The sequence below is a fragment of the Rattus norvegicus genome, chromosome X (assembly GCF_036323735.1).
Source record: "Rattus norvegicus strain BN/NHsdMcwi chromosome X, GRCr8, whole genome shotgun sequence".
Taxonomy (NCBI): domain Eukaryota; kingdom Metazoa; phylum Chordata; class Mammalia; order Rodentia; family Muridae; genus Rattus; species Rattus norvegicus.
The window spans coordinates 13299972-13316783 of NC_086039.1; the positions used below are offsets into that span (position 1 = coordinate 13299972).

Sequence of the window (16812 nt, forward strand, 5' to 3'; positions counted from 1 at the left end):
CTCCTCAGGCACCAGGCCTGCACATGGTACACAGATACATGCCATCAAAACACTGGAAGATACACTTAGAAAAATAGCTATTTTATCATGCCTCCCTTCCCCACCCCCTCATCCCACCAACTTGTCTCTGTCTCTTTCTCTGTCTCTGTCTCTGTCTCTGTCTCTCTCTCTCTCTCTCTCTCTCTCTCTCTCTCTCTCTCTCTGTGTGTGTGTGTGTGTGTGTGTGTGTGTGTGTGTGTGTGTGTGTAGGCACATGGGTTCAGGTAACCACAGAGGCCAGAAGAGGGCATCAGAAGCCCCTAGTGTTGGAATTGAACTGGACAAAAATGAGTGCTGGGAATCTACCTCTAGTCCTCTGCAAGAGCAGCAACTGCTCTTAAGGGCTGGGCTACTTCACCCTGGTAGAATTAACATTCACATCTTTGTCATGGTCACTGTCCCAGCCCTCAGGACATAGATGAGACTGACCTTCGACTTGTTGAGGTCCTTCAGCTTCTGACTCTGTGACCACCATGTCCCACCCAGGTTAGTTGCCTTTTCTTAAAACCTTTACTTTTAATGAAATGGGGTCAGAGTTTTACTGGTTTCAAGTGGAGTATTTTGGTTGAAAATTGTTTCTTTACCACCCACTTAATGTCAGGAGCTTTGCATTGAGTCCAGAGTTTCTCATTCTTCGTGTTTCCCTTAGTTTAAATATATTTTCACCCCTTTCCCTAAACAGCAATCTTTCTGGAGTAATGACTGTTATTCCTTGAAACTATACTCTGTTAATAAAGTTTACTGCATGTATGTATGTATGTACATATGTGTATTTTCTAGACAGGCTATCTCTGTGTAGCGCTAGGTGTCCTGGAACTCCATAGATGAGGGTATCCTCAAAGACAGAGCTCTTCCTGACTCTGCCTCCTGGGAGTGCTGGGTGCCACCACACCCTGATTACTGTTAATAAATTCTTATTCTTCTTCCCCAGCACTGAGCTACACTTCTAGAAATAAAGGCAATTTTAAAAATAATTTTATGGATCCTTCCCCCAGTCCTTTGATTTACGTCGATTTCACAGCCCTTTTATTCCTGTCTAGACATTTGCAATTCTGCCTTTCCACTAAGATTGTAAATTGATAGAAGACCCAAGGTGTCTTTTAAAAAAATTCACCTTTGCATGTCTGTATTCCCCTAAATCCTCAGCAAGTTTTCTTCAATGCGTTTTACATCTTTAAAAAAATGGACACATAAAGTTACATCCTTCTCCAATGAAAGGCCCTTATAAACCGTGGTAACTTTCAAATCTTCTCTTGTCCTGAAAGAGCATGGCCTGGAAAGCCCTCGAATGCTAGGGACTGTGCTGCAGGCCTCACCACCTCACACCTCCCACTACATTTGAGGACAGAGGCCCAAGTCCTGGGCCACAGGGACCAAGCTCTGTGTGCCCAGAGTTGCTAACGTGCTGGCCAGGTTAGTCGGAATTAAAACCCGCTGTCGCCTGTGGGAAGAGGGTCCACGTGGCCCACAGTGGGGACGACGTTCCAGAGGGAGCACTGTCCCCGGGCGGGAAGCCGCACCTCCTAGGGCGGGAGCGACCCAGGGGCTCAGTCCACTTCTTCAGACAACGTGTAGCATCACACCAGACTACTTTCTCACTCCCCCAGTATGCCTGGGGACTCCTGTTACTAGGAGGTAGGGCCCGGACTCCTGGAACAAGGAGTGTGGGGCTGGCTTCTAGGTTCTGCACGGTGGTAGAGGAGCAGCAGGGACTACTGGGTGCAGGCCTCACACCCCAGACATTTCCTCCAACCTTGGCGCACAATTCCACAATATTCGTAGCCACTAAGGAAAACCCCTTTATAAGACACAGAGCGCACAGCCATTGAAGTCACGAGGAATGTCTTGGAGAATCTATAGTATCATCTAGTAAAAGCTCCAGAGTAAGTGAGTGTCTCCCCAACCCCCCACACACATTTGCTCTGACATCTGAGTAGGCTGTCTTCCTTCTAGAAACCTTAAGTCCAATTTACCAGAAATGGCGTTGATGAATGCTGCATTCTGAGTGATCTCAGGCTGGGCTCAGGTTGAGAGGTCAGGACATCCCCATCGTGCACACCCCCACACCGGGGAGAGGCTGGTGCAGGTGGTATCTCAATGGGAGTGGGGGATAAGTACCCAGAAAAGCTTTCCTATTACCTTTCATAACTGTTGGCTGACACCTCCTACCACCTCAAGGTTCTGTCTAAAGTTCCCACATTGCATATCAGCTCTGGAAAACGAGGCTGAATGTGAAGTTTTGCATTTTGTTTGGATGAAGTGAAGTCGTTCTGCATAACATTTGCACTGGCTTGTTCTTCTGAAGGAAAACACTTCCTCCTCCCACCTCCTCAGCAGCCACACAGGCTACTTTTTCCTTCTCCAGAAGCTCCTCTTTTAATTACCGCTCTCTTGCCCTAGTGTATGCAGCCCCTCAGCACTTTGTTCAAATACAGCCATAAACCCTAGGCTAAGCCTAATCCTCTGTGGTCCTGACCTTCCCTACAGTGGACCTCGAGTCAGGCCGGCCCTCGGGGTCTCCTGCTTCATGAGGATCAATGCTCCTGCTACTTGTCTTCCAACTGTGCTTTCTCTTCTCTGTGCGCTTGATGCTTTTCAAACTGTTTCACACACTCCCTCCATTTCTAATAAATTAAATAAACAAATCATGTACAAAACCAGAAGTTCGAAACAGCCCATGAACACAAAGGTCTGGGCTCTGAGTTGGGTTCACCCCATCATTGAAACCAAGTATCAGGGAAAAAAATTTTTTTGAGATAGGGACTATGTAGTCCTGGCTGCCCTGGAACTCTCTCTGTAGACTAAAAAGGGCCTCAAACTCAGAGATCTGTATGCCTCTGCCTCTGCCTCTGCCTCTGCCTCTGCCTCTGCCTCTGCCTCTGCCTCTGCCTCTGCCTCTCTGCCTCTGCCTCTCTGCCTCTCTGCCTCTCTGCCTCTCTGCCTCTCTGCCTCTCTGCCTCTCTGCCCCTCTGCCTCTCTGCCTCTCTGCCCCTCTGCCCCTCTGCCCCTCTGCCCCTCTGCCCCTCTGCCTCTGCCTCTGGGATTAAAGCCATACTTCACCTGGGCAGGCTCAAGCATCCTATTGCTAAAGCTTTCACAGAGACAAGACTCCCCACCACCACCACCCCACCCCCCCGCACCTACCTAAAGTCTCCCCAGGTGCCTGGAGCACCTCACTTGCACCACCATCTCTAATCCCTGTCCAGCTCAGCCCCTCACTGGAAGCACTGTAACCTTAAACATCTAGTCAGGCTGCCTGCCGAGCTGGTTTCGGTCACTCCCTGGAGACAGCAGCCTGGATCAGCAGGCCCCATCTGCAGTGCAGCTGAACGAGTTAAGCTGCCCTAGGCTTCAGTGGTCCGGGTGGGGCCTTGGGCAAGCCTGGCCTTGGGGGTCCCTAGTTGCAGGGTCTGAGAGTCCCAGAAGACTCATTCCTTGGAGGTCCCTCCTAAACCCGGCCTAGAGGAGGTTAAGGACCCCCTGGACGGTGAAGAGGTATCTAGCAAAGTTCTAAAACTTGAAATGTTTGAACCTTGGCTCCAGTGGCTAGAAAGGGTCACGATGCAGAAAGGCAAGGGAGACTCAGTTTTCTGTGTAACACCTAGGTGAGCTTAGGTTACTCCAGACTTCGCAGAAAGTACCCCCCACCCCCAGCAAGTGCCAGAACCCAGGGCCTCTTAGGCTACTGCTGTCTTAGCCTCACCGTCCCCGCCTCGGCCTCACAAAGGCCTTGTGGGGCCCGGGCCGACCAGAAGCGGCCACTATTCCCAGATCTTTAATTATGCTCGGAGACCCTACCCTTCCCCCACCCCATCGCCGGCTTCCAGCCCTTTAATCAATTTCACGATATTAAATATTAATTTCCCGCCAGCCACACTTTCTCGAAGGAGGGGGGAGGGTACACACAGGGCAAAGCTAAGAAAAGGATGGCTTTGCTGGGTGTGACCAGGGTAAACTGGGCGTGGAGGACACGCGGACTCCTAAGTGACCGGGCCCAGAACTGAGAAGTCACGGTGTTTGCGCCCTGCATATGGGGAACTTGGAGAGTTATGAACACTGAGGTGAATGTCCTCAGGAGAGGCAGCCAGGTGTGCAGAGTTGGGGTCTGCTGGGTGACCGCCTCCTGCTCCGAGGCCCCCTCCCCACCTCCAGCGGCGAGTCAGGCTCACACGGGCCTGCGGCGCGCTGCGATGATGGATCGCGCCTGGCGGGGGTGATTTGGTGTTGATCGCACATTATCACTGGCAGGTTGGACTGGTTGCTGATGGACGACTTCTAGCGGCAGCAGCAGCAGCGTCTTCAGACACCGTGCGGTGATTCGCTCGTTTTACAAGGGTCTTTCCCCTACCACCCTCCTCACCACCTACGCATGTCTGGAGAGTCTAGGAGAGAGAGCGGTGGTCTCCCTGTCCCCCAAGGCCACCCACCTCGGTCCGGGACCGGGTGTGGGCTGCAGGCCCAGAGAGGAGGGGAACTGAGAGGTCTATCCTACTTCCTCCCATTTCTCTTTGCCTTACAGCCTGCCCACCTTCCGCTTCCCCATCGGAACACGAAGGGCCTAGGTCACTTGGCCGGTGATTTCCTCCGTGCCCAGCCCAGTCCGCGGGGGCGCAGGCTCCCTCTCCCTGACGCCCACGACCCTCTCAGGGCTCCTAGCAGCGGAGGCGCTGGGGTGAAGCCCCTCCTTGCTTCGTTTTCTAAAGTGACTGCAGATACAAAAGCGGTTTCGTAATGCCTTCCGTCTGCGAGAGCGGGAGGACCTTGGCTGACCTTTCGGAAACTGATTGCAACTGCCTGTTAACAGCCCGTACTGACCGCACTGAGCGGAGCGGAGGACAATCATTTAAGTGACAGACGGCGAGGTGGCCCCGGCTCACTCGAGCGGCCTGGTTAAGCCCGCCCCTCCCCCAAGCTACTCCCCCAGCTTCGGGTGCACTGCGGGCCGTGGCCAGCTCTCCGGCGAGCGGGGAGGGCGCACCGTGCGCGCGTGTGAGTGTGAGTGCGTGTCTGCGATTATGGGCCGAAGGGTTAACCCTTTGCGGAGCGGCCGGGGCCCTTTGAAGCCGAGCGCTGAGGGCTTAATCTGCCATTTGCAAAAGGGGAATAAAGGGGCTGCCTTGTCCGACTATCCCTAACGGGTAAACTGTACCCTCTCAGCGTAACCCGGCACTGTCCCTGCTGCTGCCGAGGAAAGATCTCGACCCTTGGATCTTCTGCCATGGCGCTATGTAACCTCCCTGCGCTTTCCTCCTTTCCTCACAGAAACAAGGGACAGCGCAGGGACAGCGCAAAGCGTCCAAAAGCTTCGAGGTTCGCGATGCAGTGGACGTGGGTGTTCCTGGTGTTTTCTGTTTTGGAAACTGGAAAAAGGGGAGGTGGGCTCGCAGCGGGAAGGGCAGGTGGGGGAGGGGAGGGTGGTGACAGGGCACCTCGCGCTTCTCTCTCTCTCTCTCTCTCTCTCTCTCTCTCTCTCTCTCTCTCTCTCTCTCTCTCTCTCTCTCTCTGGAGAGATCGCCAGCTGCTCTCCAACAGGCAGCGCCCTGAAATCTATTTAAAGAGAGGGAAAGGGGAGGAGAACAAAGGGGGAGGAGGGGGGCGGCGAGAGAGCAGGGAGGATCCGCCGCTCCGCGGGCACATCAAGCGCTCACATCTGTACACTCCGCGATCGATGGGGAGAATGGATAATATTTGTCAGCTGCAGACCTTTCTCTTCCCGGTTCCCAGGAAGGGGAGGGGGCGAGGGAGGGGGAGGGGCAGGCAGACCAGGCGAGAGAGGCCGCGTCAAGGACAGCGCGCCTCCCGCAGCAGTCCCACGGAAACCTAGTGCCCAGAAAGCCGGCGAATTTTTTTCTCTTATTATCATTATTAATTATTTTTTATTATTCCACAGCAGCCAGCGAGCGTTCAGCCGCGCCCCTCCCCCGCTCGCCTGCCGCCTCCCTTTGTTGATTTTCAGCTGCGAGCGTGGCGGGCCCGAGCCACCGCCGCCGCTGAGCACGATTGCTCTTGCGCCCTGGGTCGCAGCTGTGGCCCAGGAAGTCAGGGCTCCGCCCCCGCCCCCGCCCCCAGCGGCGCGGCAGCTCCTGTCCACCAAGCGCGCGCGCACACACACACACACACACACACACACACACACACACACACACACACACACACACACACTCTCACACTCTCTCTCTCTCTCTCTCTCACACACACACACACACACACACACACACACACACACACACTCACACTTATCCGTGGCCAGTCGCTAGCTGCCTCAACCTGGAGCCAGCCGTGGGCCGCACACCGGCCTTCACCACCCCCTTCCTCGGCCGCGGCACTCTGATGCCGCCACCCTCACACATGGTCTTCATTTAGCACACTAGCGGCTTGCTTCCTCTCTGCTCTTCTCCTCGGGGCTTTTCAGAGCGAGGAGGGAGGTTTAGAGGAAGTTAAAAACCTTGCGAGCCCACGGGGAAGGGGGAAAACCCTCGTTCGCAGTCTGAGCTTCCGAGAGGCAGAGGGGAGCGTCCCACGGGGGATGGGACAGAGCCTAGGTGCCCTCCCTTTCCTTGAATGCTGGGAAGGCTAAGTGAGAGGTGGCAGTCAGGAGAAAGGTGGCAAATTTACCTCCATTCGTCTTTTTGCCTGTATCCCTTATATCGCTAAGCTAGTGGTACCCTCAGCTAGGTGGAGATAGGGATGGGGTTGGGTGGAGTGGGAGTTGAGGGGCCAGGCAGTCAACGAATGAGACCTAAGATATCTCAGACTGACCCAACCGTAATGGCTAGCTCACTGAACCTTTCCCTTTCACCCCAGGTTGAAAACCCAAAATGAATGACCCACCGATTGGCCTGGATCCACTGTGTTGCGGAAGATGGGGGTGGGGCGCTGTGCAGAGAGAGAGATTCGGGGTTTATTTGTACACCCTCATCCTCCTGCGATACCAAGCCAGCCAGAGGTGGCGTCCCTGACTGCTCTGCGGTCCTGGGCAGGGCAGGAAGCTGGCGCGGCCGCCGGCTGGGCAGGCACCACTTGGCCTAGCCGGCTGTTCGCTGGAACTCGCGAAGCACCAGCACGCCGAGTTGAGTTCCCGAGACTCCGGCCTGGTCACCCTGAGCGGTTTTCCTCCCACACTGTCTGTTGGCCTCTCTCGGAAGTCTCCCGATCTCCTCCCTCCATCTGCTTTTCCCTTCCTTGACCGATCTGGGAACTTCGAAATGCATTCAACCGCCCTTTCTGAGATTCGAAAAGTTTTGTGTTTCCCTGGGGGTTAGCAGCCTAATGCTTCCCGGGTTTCCCGGAACAAAGCAAGTATTCAGCGGGTAGGGGGGCAGGCTGAGTATCCCCTCCTAGCAGCACCTGGCGCCTGTGCAGGTTCAGAGCACTCTTTTTTGAATGCAGGTGTCCTGGTGTGAGGGTGGGGGGCTTTCTGTCCTCAGTTCCTGCCACAGAAATCTCTCGGGAAGCCCGAGAGGACACTTGTGTTTGGGTTAGGTTCTCACCCTGAGCTAGGAGGGCTCACACGCGGATGTTTACAGTGTGTCTGCAGCTGGAGATCACTTGCCCACACTTGACAGCGCCGGGCACCCTCGGGCTGCCAGGCCCTCGGGCACTTCGCCCGAGGCTTTCCGCAGCGCTGGGGCCAGTGTGGGCAAGGAAAGACGAGTGGTCGCTTCGAATTTTGAGTTTTTGCAGTCCATAGACACCCCACCACCACCACCACCACCACCACCACCACAACCATAACAACAGTCTGGATCCGGTAGTCTATCAAAGGAGTTTAGGGGAGGAGTGAAGCGATCACAGGGGGATTCAAAGCAGTCCTTGGGTTCCCCTCAGACAGCCTACCCCCACCCCACCCTATCCCCCAGTTCGGGGTGCACCCTGGACTCCACTGACGACTCAGAGGTGCCTCTCCCTCTGGACAGCGCTCCGCAGCTCCACCTGTCTTTGCTACCCTACGCGATAGACATCTCACCCCAAGCAAAGAGGGAGGGCTACGCTAACTGTGACTACGAGCGCCCCGGCCTTCTCGGCGGTACAGCTCGGCCTTAGATCCCGCTCCAGCTCTTCCCTTCTCCCCGGCCTGTGGCCCGCTCCAGGCGCCTCTAGCGCGGCCTGAAACTTGATCCCGTGTCGGAAGGACAGTATGTAAACACCAGGCGCGCTCCGAGAACCCGCGGGAGGGGCCGAGCGAGGGCGGCCGGGGCGAGCAGCTCCGAGGCCCCGCGCCCCCTCCTGCCTGCTCGCCCGGGGCGTGATCGGCAGGGCCGCTGCCTAGCTCTCTGCCTTCCCTGTTGGCTCAGCTAATTGGAGCCGCCGCCACTGTGGCGGCCTCTTGTTGAATTTTCTAGATCGCAACCGTTCAGTCGTGGCTGCCTGCGGCTCCCTTCCCCCTCCCACAGCTGTTATCAAGGCCAGCAACTTGTTGGTGATGGGGACAGTCCCTCCACTGACCCTGGCGTCAGACTTCGCATTCACTTCAACAGTTCTGGGAGTGGTGGTTTTTGTTTGGTGTGTGTGTGTGTGTGTGTGTGTGTGTGTGTGTGTGTGTGTGTGTGAGAGAGAGAGAGAGAGAGAGAGAGAGAGAGAGAGAGAGAGAGAGAGAGAGACAGAGACAGAGAGAGACAGAGAGAGAGACAGAGAGACAGAGACAGAGAGACAGAGAAAGAGACTGGGACTCTTGGTGGAAGTGTGAGGATTCCCGCCGGATTCGAGGCTCCTGGTGCTAAACCAGGGAACCTCCTGGCAGACAGCCTTGCACCAGGAAATAGCAGTCCAGAGGTCCTCCAAGAACAACTCCACTAGCTTTGGTTCCTAACAGGAAAACATTACAAAGGAGCAGGCAGTGATGGCAGGAAAATCATTTTCTCTATCTTACTGGGTCTCTTACTCTAGTTAACACCACAATTTGGAACTTGGTATGCAAATCCCTTGAGCCTCCCACACTTTGGGGTCTAGGCCACCCAAATACCACAAAATTGCTTGTACTCTGAGCTGATGTACCAGGCAGCTCTAGGGAAAAAAGAACACTCTGTGGGCTCTGTAGGTGCAGCTCTCCCAAGCTGGGTCCCCTTCAAGCCTGTGGTGCTCCCCCCTCCTCCCAGCCACCTCTGGTCAGCCATCGGTTGTCCCAGCCACACATTTGTACTGGATGGCATCTATCTGTGCAGCCTGTAAACTGTAGGGGCCTATAAGAGGCTCAGAGTTTGGCCTCATGGCACGGTGGGACTAGAAAGTTTGGTAGACTCAGGAAGAAACCGCTGACAACAATACAAGAGCTCAGTTGTTTTTTCTCAAACATGCCCATAGATTGATTGCTAGTGGATTTCACAGGACCAAGGCACAAGGTTGTGAAAAGCCAGGAAGCACATGCATAGACACAGGCAAACTCCCAGGATCTGTGAGTGAACCACCATTAGGGGATCTTCCACAGACCGAGAGAGAGCAGCTGCTTTTCCTGTTTGGGTTCTGGGAAGGGTGTCCCTCCCACCCTGGCTTTGATGGTTCTCTGACAACTGTTAGGGAACAAAGACTGGAGACTATAAGCTCATTGACTGCCATTTCTCCACACCTCTGGTCTTAGCCTCTGACTTTTACCCAGATGATACTATGAGGTTTTTCTGAGGTCTCTTTCTAATCTGGTTATACTAGAGCATGGTTTCCCACTCCTTCCGTCTTGGTTTAAAGTATGATGCAAAGGAATTTCACAGAATTAATCCGATAACTTGATGTGTAGGCTGGTACTTCCGGCAGGCCAAGTTCACTTAGGGTTTTGTTGGTGTCTAAGTTCTCCAGACCCTTCCAATCAGCTAAAGTTGTTGTCTCTTATTGTCAATTTTCTTCTATTTCTATAGTTGGTGGGGTGGGGGGTGTCGGAGTTCTGAAAAATGTTTACTCTCTCTCACCTCCACCTAATCACTCTGGGAATGCCTCATTCCCTTTTTAGGGTAAAGCATATTTCTGTTTTGATAAGAAAGAGAATAATTGGTGTTCCTCTTCAGGCCTGAAAAGATAATTATACATCCCAGGAGCTTGCTGTCTCCTGTCTGTTTAACAGATGATCTTGCTTTCTTGGCCCCTTCCTTCTGTCACACCCCTCAACCCCCTTGCCACCACCAAGCCTGAAGGTTCTGCCAGCTCCGAAGACCCCACGAGTTAGGCATTCGTGTTTGTTTTTTTATCATACCAAGAATATCCCAAGCTAGCCATTGGAATTCCTGCTTCATCAGCCTAAAAGCTTATGCCGAGAGCTCCCCATGGGGCCTGCAGTGATGGATGTCTTGAGGCCTAGGAACCCGAGCTATCATGATGGGAAAAGTTCAGCGCCTGCATGCAAGACCTGAACCACAGGAAAAGTACAAACAGCAACCAAACAACTCCGTGCACCTGGCTGGCTGACTGCATGGAAACAGCTCGCCATCCCTCCTCCATCCCTCCCGCAGCCAGTAAAGGCCATAGGCATACATACCTTTTGGTTAGCTTTGCTTTATTTAGCTCAACTTAGGAATGGTACCCTTAAGCATATCAGGAAGCTGCGATGTAGCTTTGACTCCTCGCTTCCCTTGGCACCTGGGTTAGCTTGGCTGAACTTGCTGTCCTGCTTTTTTAGAGGAGTTGCTTGTAGCTTGAATCGGGATCATACTGTGACACCTCCCCAGGGGTCCCTAGCTATTGATTTTTAATACCCGTATTCAATATTGTGTATTAAATATTGAATCCATGCATGAGAGGATGCGATGCAAATCACCAGCCGAGCCTGTGACTTTAATAGTTGTTTTATTGCCCGGAAACCACAGTTGGATGCAAGGCATCCTGCAGCCAAGGCTGGGGGTGGTGGGAGTGGTGCAGGGACGGCAGACAGAGGGGAGGGCTGAGCAAAGCGGGGCCTCCAAAGGCTGACTTGAGACCTCTGGAATAGCTCCGGGCTGAAGGAATAGGGAGGCACTTTACAGTGTTTGCCTAGGAATGGGGGCCCACTCTGGATTTTAATGGAAAGAGCTGTGACTCCTGGGTGAGACACAGACAGAGGAAGAGGTGTGGAGCCACGTCCTTCCTTCCGGGACTTCCCTAACTGGATGTCTGTTCCTAGCCAGTAACCACCCTTCCCCTCTCCACACTCACCCCAGGACCTGCACACCAGACTACTGAACAGGAAACCCTAGGCCTACTCCACTAGCTGAGCTCCGTAGCCTTAGTTTCTATCCTGTCCACTCACCTCTCTTAACCTCTGGGGCAGTTTTCCTCCTCTGCCGCTGTGGACAAGGGCGTCTGCACTGTCTCCCTTCTAGCTGAATGGAACTGCTGTTGCAAAGGAGATAATAATATTCCGGGGAAAGCCTTTTGTCTGCAGCCGTCCCCAGGTAGGCAGGCTGCGGGATTAGTGCTGGCTTTCCCTTTCTGATTCCACCCCCCATTCCTGTTTCCCCCCTCCTGGGTGTCTTTTTTCGAAGACAGAAGCCCATTCCCTTTTAAAGGCCTTGTCCTCTACTCCTCAGGGGCCTCCACTTGGCCACCCAGAGGTGACACCCATTTTCTCCACTCGGCTAGACAGTCAGGTTTTTAGGGGACCACCAGCAAGGAGACAGAAAGGGCCAGAGGAGGTATGTGGATATCCCAGAGTGTGGGTACAGGGGGCATGCATGTGCAAAGCCAATCAATGGCAGCGGGGGAAGCCCTTGGTTTCATTTGAGGGAAGAGAGACTATTTTGCAGCCGTGACCAGTGCAGCAGAGCTGGCCGTAGGTAGCCGGAGGGGAGCAGAACCTGGGAGGTACTGATTGGCCCAGCGTGCCAATCTGCTTGTGGCCAGACAGCCTAGGTACCTACTCCGGGTCTATTCTCAAATTGCATTACATACAGTGCTAGTGGTTGAGGGAAACCCAGCTTGGTTCCTAATTGCTGGAAAGCCAGAGTGGGTAGTATGCTCTAATGGTACCACCATAGGGGAGCCCAAATGGAAACTCAGTGAACCATGGCACTCCTGAGACCACGCTCCACCTATAAGCCTGTTATCTTTGTCCTAAGCTCGGAGAAAGGTGGATGCCAGAGGGGCCTGGATCCATGAAGACTTCCCCGGGGACTCCGTCTTCTGCTGGGAAGTTCCACACACCTGATTTGCCCCCGACCGACAGAGACCAACTCTGGCAGCAGGGCCCGCCTAGAGTCGGGGTGTGCGTTCGTCACTAGGCACATGAATGGAGATATGCCAGGCAGGGCCTGGCTGCGCACGCCTCCGCGCCGGGGATCAGGCGGCTGCTGCAGCCTGTGTTTCCGGGTCTGCGGCTGAGCCTTCCTGGCGTTCTCCTCTGGCTTTGTCTCGCTGCCAGCTTCTCGCTTGTCCTCACCAGTCTCCTGGGTCCATGGGTCGCGCTCTGCCTCCCAGTGTGCGCCTTTGCGCACGTGTAGCTGCCTTCCCGAAACCTAGCCTTTTCCCGCGGGTTACTGGACACTGGCTTAGGGTCGCTGTGTGTGTCCACTTCTAGAAGGTCCCCAGTCTTTAGAAAAATTGTTCTCAGGACTATGAGACAGGAGCCTCAGAGGGTTTGGGTTTGCTTCGCTCCGATCCAGGCCGAAACTGGCGAGGGGCTTTTATTAGACCTCCTACTGCAGAGTCGAGGGGGGCACACTTCTGCGGCTGACCTCGCTGTTTGTGGCCCTCTCCCTACACTCTGGAGACTGTTAGTCGCCCTGAAGAATTTGGGTACGCTGTCCTGCTGGCGGGACTTGTAGGCTGGGGTCCGAGTACCCAGAGTGCACGCGCACGTGCCAAAGGCAGGGACCCGCGGTGGATCAGCGAGCTGGGAGTGACTGGGCTGAAAGCCAGCGAACACCTGGAAACACCCTAGGCCTCAGGGCAGGTGACACCCTTCGGAACCCCGACTCCCTCCTCCCCCCTTCACCCCCCTCCCCGGCCCGCATGCGGTCGGCCTCTGCGGCGGAAACACGGTCCAACTCCTTGAAAGTAAACTTGCCGCGAGCTGCCAGGGCCAAGAGAGAGGGAGCGAGCCGGCGGGGGTGTCTGCGTCGGGGAGGCCGGGAAGGCTAGTGTCAAGTTTCAGCCCCTAATGACAATCGATGGCGAGGTGCCAAGGCCCTGGGAAACGGCTGGAGGGGAGCGGGGGGGGGGGAAGGATTGGGGGGTGCGGAGGCGGGTTGAGTGAAAGGGACCAAGCTACAGGGCCCAACTTGCGAACCTCCGAGACGCGAGGCGCCCACAAGGGCTGAGGGAGGCGGCGGGGGCGGGGGCGGGGGCGGCGGGCTGGGAGGGGCGCTCGAGGAGCCGCGGGAGTGGAGCGGAGCGCAAGCATCTTCCGCAATCCATTCATGCACTGAAGCGCGTGCAGAGCTGCTGCTCGCTGCCATTGTTACTCGCGGGCGGTGTGGGAGCAGAGCCTCCACTCTGGCGAGAGATAAATGGCCTCTGACAGCCCCTCCTCGCCAAGAGAGCTCCTCGGATTTCACCGCGCGGCGGCTCTCAGGTCTGTGCTTTGCTCGCTTCCCGGTGAGAACCTTTAAATCAGCTCCCCTGCCCTCCCTTCTCCCGGACTCTGTCCCCCGCCCTCTCCGGCCCGGCCAGGGCCCCCGGGGGCGCTGCGCACAGGCACGGGTCGCCTCCCCAGCCGGGGGTTACGAAGTGGGGGCGCCGAGAGGACCTGGGGGCCGCGGGTGGGGAGAAGCAGCTAGCGCCCCCCACCCGGGCTCCGTTCCTCCGCCCGAACGCCCCGCCTCCGCGCCCACAAGATGGATCAGGCTACCGTGCGGAGAGCGGGCTGTAAATATTTTAAAAGTCTCTCGCGCGCCGGCGGTAATGGCTTTCGCAGTTGGAATGTGTGCTAGGGAAAGAGGAAGGGTGACGTTTGTGCTGTGTTGCGGGTTGGGGGAATTGTTTCTATACCCTCTCCCTAGGTTCCGGGTGGGCTGTGCGGCCAGGATCTGGGTTTCCCGCCCCGCCGCGTCCAGTGATAGCATCAAGAACACCAGTCGTTAGGGAACTTGAGTATATAGCAGGGCGACAAAAGGCCCAGTCGAGGTGACTCCAGAGCCACTTTCTTCTTCGAGGGAGGTCTCTCAAGGTCTTGGGTCCGAGACTGACCCGAAACCGCTGTTCAAGGTCCACTTCTCATGGGTAATCCGGGGAGGGCGGGAAACGCACAAATAAGAGACCCTTGAGTTTGCGTGGCCACTAAAAGCTGGGGCTTGGGATTCTGCAGCGGGGACAGGTCCCGTTTGTGTATTTGGTCCCCTTCTCAACTCCCCTGTAAAGCCCCTATTCGCTCAAAGGGCGCCATCCGCTTCGCATTTAAATCTGAACGTAGCTTTGTGGCTAGTTGGGTTCGAAACCTGGGTAGGGGAGCGGGAAAAGGTCGGGGCGCAGAGAGGTTAATGCCCAGGCTTGGTTGCAGTCACGTGTGGGCACTCTTTTGCTTCCTTGGTTAGTGTAGGCTTGGAATCTATAAGGCTGAGCCCAGCCGGATAGGAGAGGGTGGGGGAGGGGATCCAGTCTTCTCTGTCGGGAGAGACTTAATGGGCCTACCACAGGGCGTGTGTGAGGTGAGCTGGTCGCCTTTGCCAGCAGCAGCTTCCTGGCAGGGCAGGGGCGCTGAGGTGCTTGGAGCTGGGGCAGGCCAGGTACACCAGGTTCACATGCAGGGTTCCGGGAGCGTGGGCCTAGGCTAGAACTGTTCATCTGTATCCTTTACCTGGTCCTCTGGACCTGCCAAAGCGTGGGTGCGGGAGGCCTTTCGGGGCGCTCCAGGGCTGCCCAGTGCGTGGAGCTCTCGGCTCTGGCAGCTCCTCTTCCAAGGGCTTGTGTTGCGCCCTTCTCGCTTGTTTGTCTCGTGTGAGCCTCGTAAACCGCCCTGATTTATTACCCAGACTAAATGCTTAATTTGTGAATATGAAACAGATTAAAAAGGGCGGGGGTAGGGGGCTTGAGGTCGGCATATTTTAGCAATCAGACCAAAGCAGCCCGGCAGATGTTTCAAATTTGTCGACATTTTCAGGCTCATGTGGAAAGCCAGTCAGAATGGTCAAGAGATCCTTTTTCCTTCCTTCAACCTGAGAACTTGGCAGTGATCAACAGGAGGTGCTTAGTAGCCACACACACAAAAAGACGCCAGCAGTCAAGGAGTTAACAGAGGCCGAGCTCTTCACCTCCAGGACGGGGTGGAGGGGATAGGGACCTAGGGTCACAAAGGCAAGCTGGTCACAAAGCCTGGAGGAGGCCTAGCTAAAAAGGCCCAAGTATTAGAAGGTAACTCTAAAGAGCAAAGTCGAGGGTCCATTAAAAGTTAATTCAGTAAATAAACTTCAGTGGCGATAAAAACAACCGAGAAAGATGGCAACTCCAACTTAAAGTAGCCACCAGATAATAGAAATAGGTAGCTTTGATGTGGCCTAACCATGTGCTTTCCCCTAGGCAGGTCCCCACAGTGAGCGGCCCTAGACGGGCCTTTGGAGCACCCTCTGTCTTTGAAAAGACCCCATGTGTACAGGCAGTGCTTTTTGGCGTTTGTCATTTGGGAGCAACTTCACACATCAAAGGCGACCACAGTGTTCTTTTCAGCTCCCTGCTTCCACTCGCCCAGTGAAGCAGATACAATTTCTCTAAATTGGCCTTCTCCTCTGGGTTTTGATTGATCATCACCATATGAGATTATTGAAAGTCTAATGTCTTATTTCACTTTCTCCAAGGGGTGAGGAGGGGAACCGTTTATTGGAAGTCGGGCCACGTCAAGACTCCTGTGTTGTGCAATAGTAATTTCCATTAGCCTGGATTTATCAAGCTCCTGAAACTCCCATGCATTTCCTGTGGGTGCCTCATTTCATCTCCCTTCCCCCTCCAGGTCTGTGTTTCTATGGCTGTTCACAGGTAGAGTCCACACTAGAGCCTTCCTATTGGGAAGGAGAAAATGGATGTTGACTAACCATAAAGGAACAAAAGATGTATTTTTAAGCATATTTATTCCACTGCTCCAAATCCCTTCTTTGGCCTTTGTTTTCCACTCTAAACTTTTTTTTTGTCCCCTTTTTGCCTGGATGCGATCTTTCATTTATTTAAAGTTGATTATGGCGCCTCTGTCTTGTCCTGTGCCAGACAAAAGCTTAGGGAAAGTCAAAGAACGCGTTAATTATATGTTTCTTGTAAACTGACTTTTCATTTCCCCCTAACACATTTAGCTGGCTTGGTGTTTAGTTTAACACTCAATTGCTGCAAATATGCTGTTTAAAAATGCTATCTTTATTAAAACAAATAAATGAATTCAAAGACCTTTCTAATTTCAACTCGCGTGGGCTAGAAACAGAAGAAGAAAATGGTAGGAAAGAGCATGGACTAGGGGAAGGTAGCAGGGGAACTAGAGAGAAAAGGCAGCCACCCGAACACACACACATGTACACACAAACACACGCACATGTACACATACACGCATGTACACACACACAAGCAAGCATGTGCACACACACAAGCAAGTGTGTACACCCCTGTACACACACACACACACACACACACACACACACACACACACACACACACAGAGGCTGCATTTCTTATGCCATCTCTCCCTGCAGCCATGTTAAACTGGTCCATACAATTGTCCCTGGCTTTGCCCTGCAGCTTGCCAACCTGCCAGGGTTTTCCATCACTTGGTGCCTAAGGCGATCATTAGCTCAGAATGGACAGCCCTCTACCCCGCTGGCCGCTGGCCGCCAGTCACTTATCAGCCAGGGGAGGCTGGCTACAGGCTCCTCTATCAAGTCTGGGTCCCATTTGTTCAACCTGAGA

General features: G+C 54.4%; 1 protein-coding gene across 4 annotated transcripts in view; it reads left to right on the plus strand.

Annotated features, from left to right (window-relative positions):
* Positions 1-16812, plus strand: part of Bcor (BCL6 co-repressor) — a 119824-nt gene that overhangs the window by 17541 nt on the left and 85471 nt on the right. For 2 of the 4 annotated variants that reach the window (XM_039099759.2, XM_063280047.1), the window contains exon 1: positions 13349-13507. The exons of the other annotated variants lie outside the window; for them this stretch is intronic. The gene's annotated coding sequence lies outside the window, so the exon portion shown is untranslated. Of the gene's footprint in view, positions 1-13348; positions 13508-16812 lie in introns of those variants that run through there. 4 annotated transcript variants of the gene reach the window in all.